Source organism: Procambarus clarkii, chromosome 42 (genome assembly GCF_040958095.1).
Source record: "Procambarus clarkii isolate CNS0578487 chromosome 42, FALCON_Pclarkii_2.0, whole genome shotgun sequence".
NCBI lineage: Eukaryota > Metazoa > Arthropoda > Malacostraca > Decapoda > Cambaridae > Procambarus > Procambarus clarkii.
Genome location: NC_091191.1, coordinates 9,222,252 through 9,242,185, shown reverse-complemented (window position 1 = coordinate 9,242,185; position 19,934 = coordinate 9,222,252). Strand labels below are relative to the sequence as shown.

At 55.1% G+C, this 19,934-nt stretch overlaps 1 protein-coding gene and 1 long non-coding RNA gene across 2 annotated transcripts in view; one reads left to right on the top strand and one right to left on the bottom strand.

The window, feature by feature from the left end:
- LOC138373600 (uncharacterized) overlaps positions 1-19,934 on the bottom strand; it is a 449,843-nt gene that overhangs the window by 19,166 nt on the left and 410,743 nt on the right. The gene's annotated exons all lie outside the window — the stretch shown is intronic.
- LOC123770283 (protein Asterix-like) overlaps positions 7,136-19,934 on the top strand; it is a 26,943-nt gene continuing 14,144 nt past the window's right edge. The window contains exon 1 of the mRNA XM_045761989.2: positions 7,136-7,278. The gene's annotated coding sequence lies outside the window, so the exon portion shown is untranslated. The remainder of the gene's footprint in view (positions 7,279-19,934) is intronic.

Sequence of the window (19,934 nt, the reverse complement as noted above, 5' to 3'; positions counted from 1 at the left end):
GTCACACGATGTTTGTGGGGTCCACTACCGCCCAAAAGGATAGCTATGGCGTCCACTACCACTTGTTATATGGGTGTGGGGTTCACTACTGCCCACAGGATTGGTACGGGGTTCACTACCGCCCACTGGATGGTTTTTGGGTTCACTACTACCCACAGGATGGGTATAGGGTCCACTACCGTCCACAGGGTGGGTATGGAGTCCATTACTGCCAGTTAGATATACTACCACCCATGTGATGGTTATGGGGTCCACTACCACCCATGTGATGGTTATGGGGTCCACTACCACCCATGTGATGGTTATGGGGTCCACTACCACCCATGTGATGGTTATGGGGTCCACTACCACCCATGTGATGGTTATGGGCTCCACTACCACCCATGTGATGGTTATGGGCTCCACTACCACCCATGTGATGGTTATGGGGTCCACTACCACCCATGTGATGGTTATGGGGTCCACTACCACCCATGTGATGGTTATGGGGTCCACTACCACCTATGTGATGGTTATGGGCTCCACTACCACCCATGTGATGGTTATGGGGTCCACTACCACCCATGTGATGGTTATGGGGTCCACTACCACCCATGTGATGGTTATGGGGTCCACTACCACCTATGTGATGGTTATGGGCTCCACTACCACCCATGTGATGCTTATGGGGTCCACTACCACCCATATAAACAAAATAGGAACAAACAAGTATGGACTGGAGACGCAGATGTACAAAAGCTTGATTGTTCATTAACAATGCTGGAATATTGTAAAAAAGACTAAAGTAGTTAATATTAATGTATAAATATTTAAGTGAAAAAATTAATGATTGATTTATAATTAACAAAATTATCAATTTATGAAACGGATTGACAAATTTTAAATGACAGGTTTATACAATTTTGTGAAATTGAGAGTCTAGGTAGTAACAAAATGGTAAATCGTAAATATTTTATGTATGTATGTGTGTGTGTATGTATGTGTGAGTGTTCTTGCCTAGTTGTGCTTGCGGGGGTTGAGCTCTGGCTCTTTGGGCCCTCCTCTCAAACGGTTTACACACGACTCAACTGATTTCGTTCGAACACTTCCCGAGCAAGTGCTTCACTGACGAATTTTGTTCGAACCACAACGCTGTAAATGTTTCACCCGCGTACTACAAATACAAATAATCGCCAACAGAACCTAAACACCTAAACTAACCGGTGTCTAAATATGTACAATATGATAAATATAACTTATATTAATTTATATTAAGAAAATTCCTATTTTGAATGAACAGCATGTTAAAATTTATGAATGCGTCTTTGGGGTCGACCACTGGATGGGAATGGACTGGGTCTGAGGACGGGTAGGGACAGAAATGGTTGGACACGTTTCCTTTCACCTGATGCACCTAGCAATAAATATGTACCCGGGAGTTTGTCAACTGTTGTTGGGCTACATCCTGTGGAGGTTAAGTAGTTTGTCATAGGGAAGACCTCGATAAAAGCCCAAAGTATATATGCAAAGGCTGCCTGTCTCCGACAAAATTAATTATTATTATAATTAGTCTTGACTCCCAAGACCAATTACTCAGGTTAACTAGTCTTAACCTCAGGTCAACTACCTTTAACCCACGGTTAATTAACCTTAACCCCTTTCTAACTAACCCTAATCCCAGGTGAATTGGGCCTAACAATTGGTCATTGATAGCCATCCCCTCTTCTTCTGCCTCTTGGTAGCTCTTTTCATTTACATTTACCATTATATATGTCATCCTATGTTTGCCTTTTGCCTCCTTTAACATGTCTTTCTAACTATTATTTCACAGTTTTTTCTCGTTTCCTTTTGTACCTGTCATATACTTTCCTTCTCTCCTTTTTTGCTCGTCTTCCTCCCCTTCAGCTCCTACGCCAGCTACTTTCAACAAGTCAGACCCGGAGGCTAGCACCCCTGCCAGCTGTAAGGTCACGAGGGTGTACAAGGCCAGCAGGTAGCTACAGAGGAAGGGATTAATCACTGAAGCAGACACCTCATTAATCCTACGCTGGGCTCCAGCCGGCAATCTTCGTCTGCTCTGCCACCTTATCCCCTCTGCTTGTCCCGTCCCGTGTATGACTTACAACCGTTCTATTGTTATCGGTGGACGACTGAGCGGCACTCCTGCTCCTGTTCATTTTCTTTCCTCTTCATTCTGTCCATCTATTTTCTTTTATTCATTCTTTTGATCATCAATTACCCCTAATGCCCTGCCTCCTACTTTCCGCCTAATGATTCTCATAATTCTTTATTGTTCTCTAATTTTCAGTTCCTTGTCCTTCTCCCTCTCTTCAAAATGTGTAATTGACAGTTCTCTTAGTGACAATTATTTATATTTAAAACATGTTAATGATCATTTATACATTAGATTTTCGAGATAAACAATAATATATGTAGATTAACTATTCTATAGAGAGAATATATACCCGTCTTAACTAAAAATCTCACACAAAGAATAGAACAATTGAATGCTGAAGCGTACAAAGTCTGCTTGAAACATGTTTCTTTTCAGACGGTCAAAAAGAGGACCAACTTAGAGAACGCAGACGACACTACAGAAGTAAAATAATTTAAATACTTAAGCCAAAAAGAATAGCCTAATGAAGAAAAAAGATAATTTAAACAGGGAAATTGAAGACAGAGAAGCTGAAGCGATCATACCAGACTGAAGAAATGCAATTAAAACAAAACTATACGAGAAAATAAAAATAGAAATTATTTTTCCACAATCAAAATCCTCCACAAGTATTCACTTATAAGTGAAGGCTTATGTACAGATGACGAAAATATGGGAAATCCTAAAAGAACAGTACGAGGTAATGTTTAGCCCCCCCCCCAGTAAACAACATGAAAATTTACAGTGCGGTCTGCTGCATGATGCGAGGAGGACGTGTTGCTCCGCATCTTCGTGTTTGCACGTGGCTGCTGCAGCTAGATGTTGTGAATTTGTTCTCGACTGTTGCAGTGATACAGTGCCTTTGTGTATCGAGGAAATGGCTGAGGCGGTCTGCCTAGGTGATGGAAGATCCTGTACTGGGCCTGGAGAGTGTGACAGTGGGGATGGCAGACAGGATGATACTAGGCCGTATCAAGCAGTAGTAAACAGATATAAACGGAGAAATATTCAAAGACAGCGAGACGAAGACAGTGAGGAGGAAATAACAAAGAGACCAAAAAATGAAGACATGCTCAGCAGGACGCGGGAGATGCAGACTAATGGAAGGAAGAGGCTGTTCCCTACAGCATGTCAACTGAATTTCCATCAAAAGCTGGAGTGGACGGTTCGTTTGGCTAAGGAGTTTTTTGAATATGAACCACTATTCAAGGAGGGTCTTCACCGGCCCTATATAACAGTTGGGACAGAGGAGGCCGTGGAACACCTAACGAAGGATGGGTTTGAGAATATTGTGATGGTTACTCCGGAAAAAGGTATGATGTACACCAAGGTCATAGTGTTTAAGTATCCAACTTATTTGGATCCTGATTATCTATTGCTCAACAATGATAGTGTTGTTTGGGCAAAGAGGAACAGTGTTCGTGGTGAAAAACAAAGCCAGGTTGTTGCCTTGGTAAAGGGTGAGGCTCCAGAAAGAATTTTTGTGCAAGGACTAGGCTACAGGAAAGTTGTAAAATACATTGAGGAGCCCATATTATGCATGAAGTGTTCTCGTTGGGGACATATGGCTTGGAAATGCCAGTTTGACTCCAGGTGTCGGTACTGTGGTAAGAAACACGACTCTCGAGAGTGTAGAGTCAAGATTAAAAACGGTGAAAAAATCGTCCCATCTTGTTGCAATTGTCGAGGAAGCCACAATGCTGGTTCCTATCTATGTCGCATGAAGCCTCATCTGAGAGACTCGAGGACGGGTGCTACAAGCAGGATAGATGTATCCTCGAAGGAAGGAAAGATTGTGCAGCAGGAACATGGAGGAAACAGTTGGAAGCCAATGACAGCGCCTATGAACAATGTGTGGGAGAAAGGAACAGAGACAATTAAGGCGAGCCTAGGGAAAGTAGGAAATGCAGCTGAAAAAATTAAACCTTGTGGAAACAAGGTTCAGGTCAATATAGTGAACTCTGAGGTTGGTACTCAAATATTGGAATATCTAAAAAAACTAGAAAAGAGGATTGAGGCATTAGAAAAATTAACTATGGGGGGTAGACGGGGTGAAGATGGTGGTGAAACAGGACGTGAAGTGGAAAGTGAAACAGGACGTGAAATGGAAAGTGAAACAGGACGTGAAATGGAAAGTGAAACAGGACGTGAAATGGAAAGCCAAACAGGACGTGAAATGGAAAGCCAATTAAACAGGACGTGAAATGGAAAGCCAAACAGGACGTGAAATGAAAAGCCAAACAGGACGTGAAATGGAAAGTGAAACAGGACGTGAAATGGAAAGTGAAACAGGACGTGAAATGGAAAGTCAAATAGGACGTGAAATGGAAAGTGAAATAGGACGTGAAGTGGAAAGTGAAACAGGACGTGAAATGTGCGTTGAAGAAAGTAAGGAAGAACATGACGTATTGATGATAGAGGATAATCAGGAAAATGAACTTTCTAGTAGTGTTAGCGTTCAACCTTCTGTAGTGACAAATGTCGAAACAAAGGTTAAAGTAAAACGGTATAGAGAAATAAGAAAGAAATTAGATATGAATAAGATCACCTTTGATGCTAGTAGCTGTTGTGCAAATGAGGAGAAAGCAGAAATGTTACAGTGTTGGGAGAGTCTGTCTGAGAAAATCTCGTATCTCATGGAATGTGACAGACAGGGCAAAGGTAGTTTTATTAAATCATGGATGAAAGTAGAGTGAGAATATTATCTTGGAGCGTTAATGGGTTAAAATCTAGTGCGGTGGATGTACACTATTATACTCTTAGATAGTACTATATTAACCTGATATGTTACATGGGATTCTTGTATTTGTACTCACTGAATTTGTGCGCCCCTTGAGGGACTTGAAGTATGGGAAGGGGTAGAAATAGCCTAAGCTAATCTTTGATTTTTTTTTTTTTTTTTTTTTTTTTTTTTTAACTTGTCTCAATAAACCTACTTGAACTTGGAAGACCATTATGTATTAAAGTGTCAAATTATGGATAACCATAGAAATAAGGAAATAAGTAGTGTACCACTTCAAATTGTTTGGATGTGTGATAATGATATGATAGACAGAATACTTGGAACTACAAGAATTTTGCCCCAATGATTGTAACACTTACTATATTAATATGCAATGTTAAATGTTGTATTGTGATTTGTGTATCTGTACTCACTGAATTTGTGCGCCCCTTGAGGGACTTGAAGTAGAGGGGGGTAGAAATAGCCTAAGCTACTCTATCCCTTTGAGATGTATTTTTTTCTTGTCTCAATAAACATACTTGAACTTGAACTTGAATGAAAATTTAAGATCCTGACAGCTTTCTGAACGATATCCAAAACTTTTACAATTTAACTGATATTAAACATGAGCACAGCAGACTTTGAAACATACATTGACAACATGACCATGCAATTAGCCCCGGGTCCCGTCTCGTGGAATTCTATATTTATAAAATTTTATAAATTAAACAACCTTTTTGATACGACGTTTCATTATAGTTTATCAATCATCATTATAGTTTACAAATCAATAGTTTAGTTAAGAATGCAATGTTAAATATTACGCTGCACTAACTGTAAATATACTTCAAGTTGAAGGTAAATTATGAACGCCCTGAAAGCTAAATATTACAATTATTAATAATCATTGCACGGATGAGCAGTACCTTTATAAATATGTCACGTGTCATGCAACCTGAACCTAATTTAGTATCGTGTTTAAGTTGGCTTGCCTGAGCCGTGTGGCAATGTGACGTGATAGAATACTGAGAGTTAGTTGTGTGTTGCAGCTCCACACTCCCTCGACCATCCCTGTGACTCCATCCTTCACTACACAACACCTTCCATACCTTCCGCACTTTGCTTCACCAGACCCCCTACATATAGCTCCAATCTTTACCTCACCAGACCTACCAGTATGCCTTAAAAAAAACTTACGTACGTTTCTTTAATTTGTCTATATTCTTTTACTCCCACTTATCCCTTCCGTTCCCTCCCTTGGGCAGCCTTTCCCCCCCCCCAACTGGTGGCTGTGGTAGACCAACCGGGCTGTGGTGGACATGTGGGCCTGCGGGCCGCTCCAAGCAACAGCCTGGTGAACCAAGCTCTCACAAGTCAACCCTGGCCTCGGGCCGGGCTTGGGAAGAACTCCCAGAACCCCATCAACCAGGTGGGAGCACCTTGGTGCTAAGCACAAGTGTCTTGTTACTAACGCTTCGATTAATAAATCCCAGTGTCCTATTTACCTTATTACGAACATTCAGGCATTGATCATTTTGTTTTAAATTCTTACTAATCATATCTCCCAGATCCCTTTCGCAATCTCAACACCATCAACCTCGTATCTTGTAACTCTATCATCATTACCTAGCCTCAGAACTTTACATTTATCAGCATTAAACTGCAGACTCGGGTAAATTCAGGTAAAATATAAAAGTATATCTAACTCGTTTTCTTTGAAACGGTCTGAATAATTTGATTTCTGCAAATGAAATTTATCTGAGGGGTCACTGACATATATTGGTCTCGACGAAAGAAAGGATTGGTAGAAATTCTAAGAGAATCAAATAATTTCCGACTTTCATATTATTTCACCTGTCAGCTAATGATATTAGGTGAACATGCTTGTCCTTTAATTTTATTTAGTAGCCCCTCATATATAATATGGTATTAGTAGTAGAAGTAGTACATTGTACTACCTAAGCTTTTAATCAAAACAAAATGCATAATTTTTATTTGCGTCTTATTTCATTGTAAAAGGAGTTAATTTCCAAACAGGGTTGTATAAATAAATCTTATCTTATCTTTGCATTCAATTTTGTACGGTAATTTTTCAAACTTAAAATGGAAATAGCTATATATATATATACCCCCTCTAAATGAAAAATGGCCTAATTTAACATATGTGCTAAAAATATTAACATAAATAATTCGTTTGTTAGATAACAAGATATTCATAGCAATAAGGTTTCTTGGAATGGCCTATAATGCACGCAAATACTAGTTTACGCACTTTTCGGGTAGTACGCCTGGAATTTCAAAATGGCGTTCAAACGGCGGTTGGTGGTTGGTCGTTGAAGGTTCGGCCGCTCGTCAGTATCGTCGCTGCAGCCAACGCGACAACACGTACCGCTGATTTCCGACATCAACAACATTGCTCCAGGTAAGAGTGATAATTCTTTTTGACATATTTATATCCTATATATACACAGTATATAGAATTATATAATATAATGGGGTTTCGCGTATGGAGTTTGCTGACACCTGACATATGTGGAGAGCTAGTGTCACAATTTATGTTTGTCCTGCACACCGCCCCCCATCCAGTGGGCAGCGGTGGATAGGTTACAATCACTCGGTTACTACCTACAGTTAGCAGACTGGGGATATTTGGCTAAAATTTCTGGTAGCAGATCAGGTCCCCCATTTGTTCCGATTTTTTTTCAAATTGGATTTTACAATTCAAGTGTTATGTTATTTACTGCTTTAGCAGATAGGCGGTTCCATGGGTTTATAACCCTGTGGGTGAAAATATAGCTTGTTTTCAGTCCTACACTGCGGCTTGTTGGACTTGAAACCGTTGTTCCTTGTTTGTGTTCCATCTGACCTTTTGAAGTTGTTCTCTGGATCCATATCTTCGAAACTGTTCAATATTTTAATAGGCAGGCGATGAGTCACAATAACGTGGCTGAAGTATGTTGACCAGACCACACACTAGAAGTTGAAGGGACGACGAGTTTCGGTCCGTCCTGGACCATTCTCAAGTCGATTCAAGTCGATATTTTAATAGTTTCGGTGAGATCCATCCTGGCATGCCTAGTTTGCAGTGTTGTTAGCCCTGTGACCCTCAACCGTTCATGGTATGAAACTAGACCTCATTCTGCAATTATTTTTGTCGCCTGGTGTTCAATTTTCTGCATGAAAGGTTGGGCGCGGGGTGGGTTCTCTGTCGGGCTCCAAGTGGGTTCTCTGTCGGGCCCCAAGTGGGTGCTCTGTCGGGCCCCAAGTGGGTTCTCTGTCGGGCCCCAAGTGGGTTCTCTGTCGGGCCCCAAGTGGGTTCTCTGTCGGGCCCCAAGTGGGTCCTCTGTCGGGCCCCAGGTGGGTCCTCTGTCGGGCCCCAGGTGGGTCCTCTGTCGGGCCCCAGGTGGGTCCTCTGTCGGGCCCCAGGTGGGTCCTCTGTCGGGCCCCAGGTGGGTCCCCTGTCGGGCCCCAGGTGGGTCCTCTGTCGGGCCCCAGGTGGGTCCTCTGTCGGGCCCCAGGTGGGTCCTCTGTCGGGCCCCAGGTGGGTCCTCTGTCGGGCCCCAGGTGGGTCCTCTGTCGGGCCCCAGGTGGGTCCTCTGTCGGGCCCCCGGGGTGGGTCCTCTGTCGGGGCTCCGGGGTGGGTCGTCGGTCGGGGCTCAGGGGTGGGTCCTCTGTCGGGCCCCCGGGGTGGGTCGTCGGTCGGGGCTCCGGGGTGGGTCGTCGGTCGGGGCTCCGGGGTGGGTCGTCGGTCGGGGCTCCGGGGTGGGTCGTCGGTCGGGGCTCCGGGGTGGGTCGTCGGTCGGGGCTCCGGGGTGGGTCGTCGGTCGGGGCTCCGGGGTGGGTCGTCGGTCGGGGCTCCGGGGTGGGTCGTCGGTCGGGGCTCCGGGGTGGGTCGTCGGTCGGGGCTCCGGGGTGGGTCGTCGGTCGGGGCTCCGGGGTGGGTCGTCGGTCGGGGCTCCGGGGTGGGTCGTCGGTCGGGGCTCCGGGGTGGGTCGTCGGTCGGGGCTCCGGGGTGGGTCGTCGGTCGGGGCTCCGGGGTGGGTCGTCGGTCGGGGCTCCGGGGTGGGTCGTCGGTCGGGGCTCCGGGGTGGGTCGTCGGTCGGGGCTCCGGGGTGGGTCGTCGGTCGGGGCTCCGGGGTGGGTCGTCGGTCGGGGCTCCGGGGTGGGTCGTCGGTCGGGGCTCCGGGGTGGGTCGTCGGTCGGGGCTCCGGGGTGGGTCGTCGGTCGGGGCTCCGGGGTGGGTCGTCGGTCGGGGCTCCGGGGTGGGTCGTCGGTCGGGGCCCCGGGGTGGGTCGTCGGTCGGGGCCCCGGGGTGGGTCGTCGGTCGGGGCCCCGGGGTGGGTCGTCGGTCGGGGCCCGGGGTGGCTCGTCGGTCGGGGCCCGGGGTGGGTCGTCGGTCGGGGCCCCGGGGTGGGTCGTCGGTCGGGGCCCCGGGGTGGGTCGTCGGTCGGGGCTCCGGGCAGGCTTTAGGTACTCAACTGGCGGGCTCTGGGTGGGTGACTGTTCGGGCTCCAGGTGGGTGTCTGTCCGGCTTCGGGTGGGTTCTTGGTAGGGCTTGGGGGGTGTGGGTTCTTGGTACGGCTTGGGGGAGTGTAGGTACTTGGTAGGGCTTGGGGGGGTGTGGGTACTTGGTAGGGCTTGGGGGGGTGTGGGTTCTTGGTAGGGCTTGGGGGGGTGTGGGTTCTTGGTAGGGCTTGGGGGGGGGTGTGGGTTCTTGGTAGGGCTTGGGGGGGGTGTGGGTTCTTGGTAGGGCTTGGGGGGGGGGGGTTCTTGGTAGGGCTTGGGGGGGGTGTGGGTTCTTGGTAGGGCTTGGGGGGGTGTGGGTTCTTGGTAGGGCTTGGGGGGGTGTGGGTTCTTGGTAGGGCTTGGGGGGGTGTGGGTTCTTGGTAGGGCTTGGGGGGGTGTGGGTATTTGGTAGGGCTTGGGGGGGTGTGGGTACTTGGTAGGGCTTGGGGGGGTGTGGGTTCTTGGTAGGGCTTGGGGGGTGTGGGTTCTTGGTAGGGCTTGGGGGGGTGTGGGTTCTTGGTAGGGCTTGGGGGGGTGTGGGTTCTTGGTAGGGCTTGGGGGGGTGTGGGTTCTTGGTAGGGCTTGGGGGGGTGTGGGTTCTTGGTAGGGCTCGGGGGGGTGTGGGTTCTTGGTAGGGCTCGGGGGGGGGGGGGGTTCTTGGTAGGGCTCGGGGGGGTGTGGGTTCTTGGTAGGGCTCGGAGGGGGTGTGGGTTCTTGGTAGGGCTCGGGGAGGTGTGGGTTCTTGGTAGGGCTCGGGGAGGTGTGGGTTCTTGGTAGGGCTCGGGGAGGTGTGGGTTCTTGGTAGGGCTCGGGGAGGTGTGGGTTCTTGGTAGGGCTCGGGGGGGTGTGGTTTCTTGGTAGGGCTCGGGGGGGGGGGGGGGTTCTTGGTAGGTCTCGGGGGGTGTGGGTTCTTGGTAGGGCTCGGGGGGGGGTGTGGGTTCTTGGTAGGGCTCGGGGGGGGGGGGGGTGTGGGTTCTTGGTAGGGCTCGGGGGGGTGTGGGTTCTTGGTAGGGCTCGGGGGGGGGGGTGTGGGTTCTTGGTAGGGCTCGGGGGGGGGGGTTCTTGGTAGGGCTCGGGGGGGTTGGGTTCTCTGTAGGGCTCGGGGTGGGTTCTTGGTAGGGCTCAGGGTGGGTTCTCAGTAGGGCTCGGGGCGGGCTCCAGGTACTCAACTGACGGGTTCCAGTTCACTCAACTGGCGGGCTCCGGTTCACTCAACTGGCGGGCTCCGGTTTATTAAACTGGCGGGCTCCGGGTGTTTGACTGGTCGGGCTCCGGGTGGGTGACTGTTCGGGCTCCAGGTGGGTGTCTGTCCAGCTTCGGGTGGGTTCTTGGTAGGGCTTGGGGTGGGTTCTTGGTAGGTATTAGGGCTGGGTTCTTGGTAGGACTTAGGGTTGGCTCCCGGTCAGGCTCAGGGTGGGCTCTTTCGGGTTCGGGATGGGCTCTCGGGCTTGGGGTACCTCTGTAGGGCTCGGGGTAGGTTCTTGGTCGGGCCCAGGGTGGGTTCTCTGTAGGGATCAGGGTGTTTTCATGGTAGGACTAGGGGTGGGTTCTCTGTAGGGATCAGGGTGGGTTCTCGGTAGGGCTTTGGGTGGGTTCTCGGTCGGGCTCGGGGCGGGCTCCAGGTACTCAACTGACGGGTTCCAGTTCACACAACTGGCGGGCTCCGGTTCACTCAACTGGCGGGCTCCGGTTTACTAAACTGGCGGGCTCCGGGTGTTTGACTGGTCGGGCTCCGGGTGGGTGACTGTTCGGGCTCCAGGTGGGTGTCTGTCCAGCTTCGGGTGGGTTCTCGGTAGGGCTTGGGGGTGGGTTCTCGGTAGGGCTTGGGGGTGGGTTCTCGGTAGGGCTTGGGGTGGGTTCTCGGTAGGGCTTGGGGGGTGGGTTCTCGGTAGGGCTCGGGGTGGGCTCTTTTGGGATCGGGATAGGCTCTCGGGCTTGGGGAACCTCTGTAGGGCTCGGGGTAGGTTCTTGGTCGGGCTCAGGGTGGGTTCTCGGTAGGGCTCGGGGCGGGCTCCAGGTACTCAACTGACGGGTTCCAGTTCACTCAACTGGCGGGCTCCGGTTCACTCAACTGGCGGGCTCCGGTTTACTAAACTGGCGGGCTCCGGGTGTTTGACTGGTCGGGCTCCGGGTGGGTGACTGTTCGGGCTCCAGGTGGGTGTCTGTCCAGCTTCGGGTGGGTTCTTGGTAGGGCTTGGGGTGGGTTCTTGGTAGGTATTAGGGCTGGGTTCTTGGTAGGGCTTGGGGGTGGGTTCTTGGTAGGGTTTGGGGTTGGCTCCCGGTCAGGCTCGGGGTGGGCTCTTTCGGGATCGGGATAGGCTCTCGGGCTTGGGGAACCTCTGTAGGGCTCGGGGTAGGTTCTTGGTCGGGCTCAGGGTGGGTTCTCGGTAGGGCTCGGGGCGGGCTCCAGGTACTCAACTGACGGGTTCCAGTTCACTCAACTGGCGGGCTCCGGTTCACTCAACTGGCGGGCTCCGGTTTACTAAACTGGCGGGCTCCGGGTGTTTGACTGGTCGGGCTCCGGGTGGGTGACTGTTCGGGCTCCAGGTGGGTGTCTGTCCGGCTTCGGGTGGGTTCTTGGTAGGGCTTGGGGTGGGTTCTTGGTAGGTATTAGGGCAGGGTTCTTGGTAGGGCTTGGGGGTGGGTTCTTGGTAGGGTTTGGGGTTGGCTCCCGGTCAGGCTCGGGGTGGGCTCTTTCGGGATCGGGATAGGCTCTCGGGCTTGGGGAACCTCTGTAGGGCTCGAGGTAGGTTCTTGGTCGGGCTCAGGGTGGGTTCTCGGTAGGGCTCGGGGCGGGCTCCAGGTACTCAACTGACGGGTTCCAGTTCACTCAACTGGCGGGCTCCGGTTCACTCAACTGGCGGGCTCCGGTTTATTAAACTGGCGGGCTCCGGGTGTTTGACTGGTCGGGCTCCGGGTGGGTGACTGTTCGGGCTCCAGGTGGGTGTCTGTCCAGCTTCGGGTGGGTTCTTGGTAGGGCTTGGGGTGGGTTCTTGGTAGGTATTAGGGCTGGGTTCTTGGTAGGACTTAGGGTTGGCTCCCGGTCAGGCTCAGGGTGGGCTCTTTCGGGTTCGGGATGGGCTCTCGGGCTTGGGGTACCTCTGTAGGGCTCGGGGTAGGTTCTTGGTCGGGCCCAGGGTGGGTTCTCTGTAGGGATCAGGGTGTTTTCATGGTAGGACTAGGGGTGGGTTCTCTGTAGGGATCAGGGTGGGTTCTCGGTAGGGCTTTGGGTGGGTTCTCGGTCGGGCTCGGGGCGGGCTCCAGGTACTCAACTGACGGGTTCCAGTTCACACAACTGGCGGGCTCCGGTTCACTCAACTGGCGGGCTCCGGTTTACTAAACTGGCGGGCTCCGGGTGTTTGACTGGTCGGGCTCCGGGTGGGTGACTGTTCGGGCTCCAGGTGGGTGTCTGTCCAGCTTCGGGTGGGTTCTCGGTAAGGCTTGGGGGTGGGTTCTCGGTAGGGCTTGGGGGTGGGTTCTCGGTAGGGCTTGGGGTGGGTTCTCGGTAGGGCTTGGGGGTGGGTTCTCGGTAGGGCTTGGGGCTGAGTTCTCGGTAGGGCTTGGGGCTGGGTTCTCGGTAGGGCTTGGGGCTGGGTTCTCGGTAGGGCTTGGGGCTGGGTTCTTGGTAGGGCTTGGGGCTGGGTTCTCGGTAGGGCTTGGGGGGTGGGTTCTTGGTAGGGCTTGGGGGGTGGGTTCTTGGTAGGGCTTGGGGGGTGGGTTCTCGGTAGGGCTCGGGGTGGGCTCTTTCGGGATCAGGATAGGCTCTCGGGCTTGGGGAACCTCTGTAGGGCTCGGGGTAGGTTCTTGGTCGGGCTCAGGGTGGGTTCTCGGTAGGGCTCGGGGCAGGCTCCAGGTACTCAACTGACGGGTTCCAGTTCACTCAACTGGCGGGCTCCGGTTCACTCAACTGGCGGGCTCCGGTTTACTAAACTGGCGGGCTCCGGGTGTTTGGCTGGTCGGGCTCCGGGTGGGTGACTGTTCGGGCTCCAGGTGGGTGTCTGTCCGGCTTCGGGTGGGTCCTTGGTAGGGTTTTGGGTGGGTTCTTGGTAGGTATTGGGGCTGGGTTCTCGGTAGGGCTTTGGGCTGGGTTCTCGGTAGGGCTTTGGGCTGGGTTCTCGGTAGGGCTTTGGGCTGGGTTCTCGGTAGGGCTTGGGGGGTGGGTTCTCGGTAGGGTTTGGGGGGGTGGGTTCTCGGTAGGGCTTGGGGGGGTGGGTTCTCGGTAGGGCTTGGAGGAGTGGGTTCTCGGTAGGGCTTGGGGGGGGTGGGTTCTCGGTAGGGCTTGGGGGGGTGGGTTCTCGGTAGGGCTTGGGGGGGTGGGTTCTCGGTAGGGCTTGGGGGGTGGGTTCTCGGTAGGGGTCGGGGTGGGCTCTTTCGGAATCAGGATAGGCTCTCGGGCTTGGGGAACCTCTGTAGGGCTCGGGGTAGGTTCTTGGTCGGGCTCAGGGTGGGTTCTCGGTAGGGCTCGGGGCGGGCTCCAGGTACTCAACTGACGGGTTCCAGTTCACTCAACTGGCGGGCTCCGGTTCACTCAACTGGCGGGCTCCGGTTTACTAAACTGGCGGGCTCCGGGTGTTTGACTGGTCGGGCTCCGGGTGGGTGACTGTTCGGGCTCCAGGTGGGTGTCTGTCCAGCTTCGGGTGGGTTCTTGGTAGGGCTTGGGGTGGGTTCTTGGTAGGTATTAGGGCTGGGTTCTTGGTAGGGCTTGGGGGTGGGTTTTGGTAGGGCTTGGGGGGTGGGTTCTCGGTAGGGCTTGGGGGGTGGGTTCTCGGTAGGGCTTGGGGGGTGGGTTCTCGGTAGGGCTCGGGGTGGGCTCTTTTGGGATCGGGATAGGCTCTCGGGCTTGGGGAACCTCTGTAGGGCTCGGGGTAGGTTCTTGGTCGGGCTCAGGGTGGGTTCTCGGTAGGGCTCGGGGCGGGCTCCAGGTACTCAACTGACGGGTTCCAGTTCACTCAACTGGCGGGCTCCGGTTCACTCAACTGGCGGGCTCCGGTTTACTAAACTGGCGGGCTCCGGGTGTTTGACTGGTCGGGCTCCGGGTGGGTGACTGTTCGGGCTCCAGGTGGGTGTCTGTCCAGCTTCGGGTGGGTTCTTGGTAGGGCTTGGGGTGGGTTCTTGGTAGGTATTAGGGCTGGGTTCTTGGTAGGGCTTGGGGGTGGGTTCTTGGTAGGGTTTGGGGTTGGCTCCCGGTCAGGCTCGGGGTGGGCTCTTTCGGGATCGGGATAGGCTCTCGGGCTTGGGGAACCTCTGTAGGGCTCGGGGTAGGTTCTTGGTCGGGCTCAGGGTGGGTTCTCGGTAGGGCTCGGGGCGGGCTCCAGGTACTCAACTGACGGGTTCCAGTTCACTCAACTGGCGGGCTCCGGTTCACTCAACTGGCGGGCTCCGGTTTACTAAACTGGCGGGCTCCGGGTGTTTGACTGGTCGGGCTCCGGGTGGGTGACTGTTCGGGCTCCAGGTGGGTGTCTGTCCGGCTTCGGGTGGGTTCTTGGTAGGGCTTGGGGTGGGTTCTTGGTAGGTATTAGGGCAGGGTTCTTGGTAGGGCTTGGGGGTGGGTTCTTGGTAGGGTTTGGGGTTGGCTCCCGGTCAGGCTCGGGGTGGGCTCTTTCGGGATCGGGATAGGCTCTCGGGCTTGGGGAACCTCTGTAGGGCTCGAGGTAGGTTCTTGGTCGGGCTCAGGGTGGGTTCTCGGTAGGGCTCGGGGCGGGCTCCAGGTACTCAACTGACGGGTTCCAGTTCACTCAACTGGCGGGCTCCGGTTCACTCAACTGGCGGGCTCCGGTTTACTAAACTGGCGGGCTCCGGGTGTTTGACTGGTCGGGCTCCGGGTGGGTGACTGTTCGGGCTCCAGGTGGGTGTCTGTCCAGCTTCGGGTGGGTGTCTGTCCAGCTTCGGGTGGGTTCTTGGTAGGGTTTGGGGTGGGTTCTTGGTAGGTATTAGGGCTGGGTTCTTGGTAGGGCTTGGGGGTGGGTTTTGGTAGGGCTTGGGGGGTGGGTTCTCGGTAGGGCTTGGGGGGTGGGTTCTCGGTAGGGCTTGGGGGGTGGGTTCTCGGTAGGGCTTGGGGAGTGGGTTCTCGGTAAGGCTCGGGGTGGGCTCTTTTGGGATCGGGATAGGCTCTCGGGCTTGGGGAACCTCTGTAGGGCTCGGGGTATGTTCTTGGTCGGGCTCAGGGTGGGTTCTCGGTAGGGCTCGGGGCGGGCTCCAGGTACTCAACTGACGGGTTCCAGTTCACTCAACTGGCGGGCTCCGGTTCACTCAACTGGCGGGCTCCGGTTTACTAAACTGGCGGGCTCCGGGTGTTTGACTGGTCGGGCTCCGGGTGGGTGACTGTTCGGGCTCCAGGTGGGTGTCTGTCCAGCTTCGGGTGGGTTCTTGGTAGGACTTGGGGTGGGTTCTTGGTAGGTATTAGGGGTGGGTTCTTGGTAGGGCTTGGGGGTGGGTTCTTGGTAGGGCTTGGGGGTGGGTTCTTGGTAGGGTTTGGGGTTGGCTCCCGGTCAGGCTCGGGGTGGGCTCTTTTGGGATCGGGATAGGCTCTCGGGCTTGGGGAACCTCTGTAGGGCTCGGGGTAGGTTCTTGGTCGGGCTCAGGGTGGGTTCTCGGTAGGGCTTTGGGCTGGGTTCTCGGTAGGGCTTTGGGCTGGGTTCTCGGTAGGGCTTGTGGGGTGGGTTCTCGGTAGGGTGTGGGGGGGTGGGTTCTCGGTAGGGCTTGGGGGGGTGGGTTCTCGGTAGGGCTTGGGGGAGTGGGTTCTCGGTAGGGCTTGGGGGGGTGGGTTCTCGGTAGGGCTTGGGGGGTGGGTTCTCGGTAGGGCTTGGGGGGGTTTGGTTCTCGGTAGGGCTTGGGGGGTGGGTTCTCGGTAGGGCTTGGGGGGGGGGTGGTTCTCGGTAGGGCTTGGGGGGTGGGTTCTCGGTAGGGGTCGGGGTGGGCTCTTTCGGAATCGGGATAGGCTCTCGGGCTTGGGGAACCTCTGTAGGGCTCGGGGTAGGTTCTTGGTCGGGCTCAGGGTGGTTTCTCGGTAGGGCTCGGGGCGGGCTCCAGGTACTCAACTGACGGGTTCCAATTCACTCAACTGGCGGGCTCCGGTTCACTCAACTGGCGGGCTCCGGTTTACTAAACTGGCGGGCTCCAGGTGTTTGACTGGTCGGGCTCCGGGTGGGTGACTGTTCGGGCTCCAGGTGGGTGTCTGTCCAGCTTCGGGTGGGTTCTTGGTAGGGCTTGGGGTAGGTTCTTGGTAGGTATTAGGGCTGGGTTCTTGGTAGGGCTTGGGGGTGGGTTTTGGTAGGGCATGGGGGGTGGGTTCTCGGTAGGGCTTGGGGGGTGGGTTCTCGGTAGGGCTTGGGGGGTGGGTTCTCGGTAGGGCTTGGGGGGTGGGTTCTCGGTAGGGCTCGGGGTGGGCTCTTTTGGGATCGGGATAGGCTCTCGGGCGTGGGGAACCTCTGTAGGGCTCGGGGTAGGTTCTTGGTCGGGCTCAGGGTGGGTTCTCGGTAGGGCTCGGGGCGGGCTCCAGGTACTCAACTGACGGGTTCCAGTTCACTCAACTGGCGGGCTCCGGTTCACTCAACTGGCGGGCTCCGGTTTACTAAACTGGCGGGCTCCGGGTGTTTGACTGGTCGGGCTCCGGGTGGGTGACTGTTCGGGCTCCAGGTGGGTGTCTGTCCAGCTTCGGGTGGGTTCTTGGTAGGGCTTGGGGTGGGTTCTTGGTAGGTATTAGGGCTGGGTTCTTGGTAGGGCTTGGGGGTGGGTTCTTGGTAGGGTTTGGGGTTGGCTCCCGGTCAGGCTCGGGGTGGGCTCTTTCGGGATCGGGATAGGCTCTCGGGCTTGGGGAACATCTGTAGGGCTCGGGGTAGGTTCTTGGTCGGGCTCAGGGTGGGTTCTCGGTAGGGCTCGGGGCGGGCTCCAGGTGCTCAACTGACGGGTTCCAGTTCACTCAACTGGCGGGCTCCGGTTCACTCAACTGGCGGGCTCCGGTTTACTAAACTGGCGGGCTCCGGGTGTTTGACTGGTCGGGCTCCGGGTGGGTGACTGTTCGGGCTCCAGGTGGGTGTCTGTCCGGCTTCGGGTGGGTTCTTGATAGGTATTAGGGCAGGGTTCTTGGTAGGGCTTGGGGGTGGGTTCTTGGTAGGGTTTGGGGTTGGCTCCCGGTCAGGCTCGGGGTGGGCTCTTTCGGGATCGGGATAGGCTCTCGGGCTTGGGGAACCTCTGTAGGGCTCGGGGTAGGTTCTTGGTCGGGCTCAGGGTGGGTTCTCGGTAGGGCTCGGGGCGGGCTCCAGGTACTCAACCGACGGGTTCCAGTTCACTCAACTGGCGGGCTCTGGTTCACTCAACTGGCGGGCTCCGGTTTACTGAACTGGCGGGCTCCGGTTGTTTGACTGGTCGGGCTCCGGGTGGGTGACTGTTCGGGCTCCAGGTGGGTGTCTGTCCAGCTTCGGGTGGGTTCTTGGTAGGGCTTGGGGTGGGTTCTTGGTAGGTATTAGGGCTGGGTTCTTGGTAGGGCTTGGGGGTGGGTTTTGGTAGGGCTTGGGGGGTGGGTTCTCGGTAGGGCTTGAGGGGTGGGTTCTCGGTAGGGCTTGGGGGGTGGGTTCTCGGTAGGGCTCGGGGTGGGCTCTTTTGGGATCGGGATAGGCTCTCGGGCTTGGGGAACCTCTGTAGGGCTCGGGGTAGGTTCTTGGTCGGGCTCAGGGTGGGTTCTCGGTAGGGCTCGGGGCGGGCTCCAGGTACTCAACTGACGGGTTCCAGTTCACTCAACTGGCGGGCTCCGGTTCACTCAACTGGCGGGCTCCGGTTTACTAAACTGGCGGGCTCCGGGTGTTTGACTGGTCGGGCTCCGGGTGGGTGACTGTTCGGGCTCCAGGTGGGTGTCTGTCCAGCTTCGGGTGGGTTCTTGGTAGGGCTTGGGGTGGGTTCTTGGTAGGTATTAGGGCTGGGTTCTTGGTAGGGCTTGGGGGTGGGTTCTTGGTAGGGTTTGGGGTTGGCTCCCGGTCAGGCTCGGGGTGGGCTCTTTCGGGATCGGGATAGGCTCTCTTGCTTGGGGAACCTCTGTAGGGCTCGGGGTAGGTTCTTGGTCGGGCTCAGGGTGGGTTCTCGGTAGGGCTCGGGGCGGGCTCCAGGTACTCAACTGACGGGTTCCAGTTCACTCAACTGGCGGGCTCCGGTTCACTCAACTGGCGGGCTCCGGTTTACTAAACTGGCGGGCTCCGGGTGTTTGACTGGTCGGGCTCCGGGTGGGTGACTGTTCGGGCTCCAGGTGGGTGTCTGTCCGGCTTCGGGTGGGTTCTTGGTAGGGCTTGGGGTGGGTTCTTGGTAGGTATTAGGGCAGGGTTCTTGGTAGGTATTAGGGCAGGGTTCTTGGTAGGGCTTGGGGGTGGGTTCTTGGTAGGGTTTGGGGTTGGCTCCCGGTCAGGCTCAGGGTGGGCTCTTTCGGGATCGGGATAGGCTCTCGGGCTTGGGGAACCTCTGTAGGGCTCGAGGTAGGTTCTTGGTCGGGGTCAGGGTGGGTTCTCGGTAGGGCTCGGGGCGGGCTCCAGGTACTCAACTGACGGGTTCCAGTTCACTCAACTGGCGGGCTCCGGTTCACTCAACTGGCGGGCTCCGGTTTACTAAACTGGCGGGCTCCGGGTGTTTGACTGGTCGGGCTCCGGGTGGGTGACTGTTCGGGCTCCAGGTGGGTGTCTGTCCAGCTTCGGGTGGGTTCTTGGTAGGGTTTGGGGTGGGTTCTTGGTAGGTATTAGGGCTGGGTTCTTGGTAGGGCTTGGGGGTGGGTTTTGGTAGGGCTTGGGGGGTGGGTTCTCGGTAGGGCTTGGGGCGTGGGTTCTCGGTAGGGCTTGGGGGGTGGGTTCTCGGTAAGGCTCGGGGTGGGCTCTTTTGGGATCGGGATAGGCTCTCGGGCTTGGGGAACCTCTGTAGGGCTCGGGGTAGGTTCTTGGTCGGGCTCAGGGTGGGTTCTCGGTAGGGCTCGGGGCGGGCTCCAGGTACTCAACTGACGGGTTCCAGTTCACTCAACTGGCGGGCTCCGGTTCACTCAACTGGCGGGCTCCGGTTTACTAAACTGGCGGGCTCCGGGTGTTTGACTGGTCGGGCTCCGGGTGGGTGACTGTTCGGGCTCCAGGTGGGTGTCTGTCCAGCTTCGGGTGGGTTCTTGGTAGGACTTGGGGTGGGTTCTTGGTAGGTATTAGGGGTGGGTTCTTGGTAGGGCTTGGGGGTGGGTTCTTGGTAGGGCTTGGGGGTGGGTTCTTGGTAGGGTTTGGGGTTGGCTCCCGGTCAGGCTCGGGGTGGGCTCTTTTGGGATCGGGATAGGCTCTCGGGCTTGGGGAACCTCTGTAGGGCTCGGGGTAGGTTCTTGGTCGGGCTCAGGGTGGGTTCTCGGTAGGGCTTTGGGCTGGGTTCTCGGTAGGGCTTTGGGCTGGGTTCTCGGTAGGGCTTGGGGGGTGGGTTCTCGGTAGGGTGTGGGGGGGTGGGTTCTCGGTAGGGCTTGGGGGGGTGGGTTCTCGGTAGGGCTTGGGGGAGTGGGTTCTCGGTAGGGCTTGGGGGAGTGGGTTCTCGGTAGGGCTTGGGGGGGTGGGTTCTCGGTAGGGCTTGGGGGGT